Raw genomic sequence first — 4,449 nt, 5'->3', positions numbered from 1 at the left:
GGGTGATGGCATTAATGCCCCCCCCCCTTTGGATTGGGTAATGGTTGAGAGGGGATTCCAGTGGAGCTTGAAGGTTGGTTACTGGAATTTTGTATTGATCCAATCTGTGAAACAAGAGCTTGCAAAGTAGAGGTCAGACCATTCAGGCTGGCATTAATGTTATTCATAATGTTATTTTCCATGGTCTGTTGTTTCCGCTCAAAAGATTGTAGTAACTCTTCATTAGGGGATAAAGAAGAATGAGTAAATTGAGAGGTCTGCTGTTGGGTATTCTGTGGTCCTTGGGATTGCCTCAAGTGAGGTGCTCTGTAAGGTTGGTTCTGCTGCCTGTTATTATTATTATTCCACCTCTGATTTCCATGATTATCTTTGCCTCCTCTGTTATTGTTGTCTCTCCAATTCTAGTTAGAATTGTCCTGACATCCATGGTTATAATTTCCACCTTGATTGTACCCTTGGTTGGGGCGGTCATAGAAGTTATGAGTGGATGCCACCATGTTGTCTTCCTGTTGGAGTTGCGGGCATTCATCAGTATAATGGTTATAATCAGCACAAATTCCACAAACTCTCTGTGGGACTAACTGTTGGCTTTGCTGTGCTGGAGAAGGTTGAGCTTGCTGAACTTGTTGTTGATTCAATTGCATTTGCTTCAGCAAGTTAGTCATTTCACAGATACTTTGAGTCAGAGCAGCAGTCTCTCTGCTAGAGGATACTTCTGCAATGGCTTTTGAACGGCCTTGCTTCTATCTGTGGTTCCTAGTAGATTCAGCTAAGTCGCTGATCAATTGCCATGCCTCATCAGTGGTCTTGTACTTCTTCATAGACCCATTGCTAGCACTTTCCAATGTGGTCTTATCTTGAGGCCTCATACCCTGTGTGATATAGCTGAGGAACACTATCTTGTCAATCATGTGGTGGGGGCATGCTTCCAGAAGATTATTAAAGCGCTCCCAGTATTCAAAGAGAGTCTCGTTGTCATCTTGAACAATCGTGGAAATGTCTTTCCTCAGTTTATCAGTAACTTCAGCTGGAAAGAACTTCTCCAAAAACTCTTTTCTAAGCATATCCTAGTTGGATACGTTTGCTAGGGGTTGAGTGTAGTACCACTCTCTTGCTTTTCCCTCAAGAGAAAACAGGAAAGCTTTCAGCAGAATTGAAGTTTCATCTGTACCACCACGCCTGACAGTAGAACAGGCTGCCTGAAAATCTCTCAGGTGCTTGATGGGCTCTTGAGAAGGTAAGCCATAAAACTTGGGCATCAAATTGAGCAGTACGGTTTTTATTTCAAAATCTGTAGCCACTGCTGGGTGACGCGCTTGAAACGGTTGCATTGTAAAATTAGGGGCTCCTTCCTCCTGGATGGTAACTCTCCTAGGTTCTACCATGTCTTATGCACATGAATCAACCGAATCAGTAGAACGGGAGCTGGTTTCTTCCTCAAGTTCAACTTCAGATCCGCCCTCAGAGCGGACTAACCGACGCCGAGCTCGCCTTATTCGTGAAATAGTCCTTTCAATTTCAGGATCGAATATTAGCAAGCGTGGATCAGGAAGTGAGCGCGTCATTTGACGAAAGAAACATGCAGCTCATAGTAGCAAAATAAAATAAAATGCAAATAAATAAATTCTAATTAATAACTTTAGCACTCTATTGCAACTCCCCGGCAACGGCGCCAAAAATTGATGCTGGCAGAAATTGGCGAATTAAAAATTGTTGAAATATGTACGTTGCAAGTATAGTTCTTAACTCGTCAGAAATCCGCCTATCAATTTAGAAAGGTGTCACAAAAAATTGAATTTAAAATACTGGGAGTATGAATCCCAGATCGTCTCCTAACGAGTTGCAGAAAAGTGTGCTATTTTATTAATCAGAGGTTTTCAAAAAAAAGGTTTTAATTGGGCAAACGGGAATTTAAATTGATGAATTTGAATAATGTAAATAAAAGTCTTGACTGGGAATTGATTAGTTGGAATCCCTATTATTGTTGGAATGCTCTCAGGATTAATTGACAATTAAAGGTTATCCTGTTTAGTTATCCTTCACTAGGTGAAGGAAAGTTAAACAAGTTGGAATACTACGTCCGTTCACAAGTTGCAATCCACTTAATTAAAAGGGATTGGTGTTAGTGATTAAGAGGCAATCCAACCATAAACCCAATTACAACTTTTCTTTCAAGCCTTCCAACTCAAGGATTCCTTTCAATCAATTTCCCATCAAGTTAGGGAACTACTCACTCATAAAGGTAAAATTCATAACATATAAAAAGGAATTAAGGAAAGACATTGTAAATAAAATTAAAATAGTCAATTAAAAATAAAAGTGATCCATGTATTAAATATCCCTAAGAATATTCCAAGGGTAAAATTAAACAAAGCAAAGAACACGGAAGAGTAAGACCAAGTAAAGAAAACGAACTAGAATGACGAAGTCTTGATGAGGTAATAACTCTTCTCAATATCCCAAACTATGAATGTAAAATAATAATCCTAAAAACTATGAATGTGTAGAGAGAAAAACCTAGAGGAGGAGTAAAACTAGATCTAAAACTAAAATTGTGTAGAATGAATGTTGTCCTTGGTTTCTGCATGTTCTCTGGCTCTAGTCTGCTGTTCCGGGCCGAAAACTGGGTCAAGATAGGGCCCGAAATCGTCCCCAGTGAATCTGCAAATTATGCAGATCGCGCACGTCATGCGATTGCGTCGCTCATGCGGACGCGTCATTCGCGTTTCTACTTTGCCACGCGGACGCGTTGTCCATGCGGCCGCGTCACTCGTGCTATTCCATGCCGCGCGGTCGCGTCATCTATGCGGCCGCGTCGCTTCTCGCTGGTCATCTCCTCAATTTCTTGTGTTCCTTCCATTTTTGCAGGCTTCCCTTCCAATCTCCAACTCATTCATGCCCTATAAAGCCTGAAACACTTAACATGTAACACCCTAACTACCAAAGCTCACGCTCCCGGCTGCGTAGCTCTGATAGCTCGGACATTACGACGACACTTATACTANCTCTCTCTTTTGGGCTCTCTCTTCTGTGACGGGAAGGGCAGCGACAGCCCGGCTCCTCACGCGTGGCGGTCCGGCGCGGTGCCAGATGGCAGAGGCGATAAGGAGCACTGTGGGTTCAGCAAACAGCGGCGGTGGCTCCCCGTCTTGCCCTCTGTTCACGTTCTCCCTCTCTCGGACCAGATCGACGGCGACTGCACTCATCAGCGACGGCAGCGAGGCGACACTCCTCCTCGCGACGGCGTCCTCCTTCCTCGCGTGTCTCCCCTCTGTTCACAGACCTCCATTAACGGCGATGGCGAGGACCTCAACGGCGATGACGAAGCGACTCCGACGGCGCATGAATCTTCTCCCTCTCGCCCTCCATTTCTCCCTCACTCTCCCATATGGCAACAAACAGCAGCGACGGTGCCTGTGGTACCCACCGGCGCTGCTCCCCCTTTCCCCTCTTCCCTCTACAGCTCGCTCCCGATCTCTCTCTTCCCTTGCTTTCTCTCATTCCCATACTTTCATTTTCCTTTCTTTCAGTGAGCTGAGTGTCTGTGTTCAGGATAAGGAGGTTGCGGCTGCTGATTGGGTTAGGGGAAGAGAGCAACTGGTTAGGGTTTAGCTGGGGGGTTAATTTGGTAATTTAGACAACAAGAATTAGGGTAATAGGGTTAGTTTTGTAATTTCAAATAAAAGTAGGGATAGTATAGTAATTAGATATAAATTTTAATCCAACAATAATAATGTATAGAAATACCACTTGCTCGTATTTCACATTTTATTTCCAATAAAATGTTCAAATCCAATAATTATAAATAATCTGATTAAATCCTTTATTTTTCCAAAGTAGCAGTATTAATATTTAAAATATTAATTATTTAATCCAAATCATATAGAAACCCTTATTATTTCACAACTACCAACTTTATAATTTGAATATAGAAAATAATCCAATAATTATAAAATTGGATAATAAATCATAACTTGTCTCAAATTCAATAAATCACAACTTGCCTTAATTATCTGTAATAAAAATAATTTTTGAAATTAAGGCTATAAATTTATATATGATTTGAGACTTGATCATAAAAATACTTTTCAAAGGTTCTGGGTCTTACATTCCACCCACCTTATAAAAATTTTCGCCCTCGAAAATTGATACAAGACGAAAGAAATTTCATAACAGTTCACCCTTAAATACATTTAAGGAAGAAGCAAAAATATCTCAAAATATAAACATCTATACGGTTCCCAAATACTTTGATTGTCATATGCATAAGGATGCCAAGGTAGAAGTGTGAGTGCAAAGCAAACGCTACAAGGTAGGCTCAATGCAAAAGGTGACATGGGTCAAACATGTGATAGTAAGGTAAGGCATTGAAGGTTATAAAACAGGATGAGGTTACAACGACGTGCTCAGCATCTGTACACTAATCTCATCTCAACCTCAAAGCTTCAA

Source organism: Arachis ipaensis, chromosome B01 (assembly GCF_000816755.2).
Source record: "Arachis ipaensis cultivar K30076 chromosome B01, Araip1.1, whole genome shotgun sequence".
Classification (NCBI taxonomy): Eukaryota; Viridiplantae; Streptophyta; class Magnoliopsida; order Fabales; family Fabaceae; genus Arachis; species Arachis ipaensis.
This window is presented reverse-complemented; position numbering follows the sequence as displayed.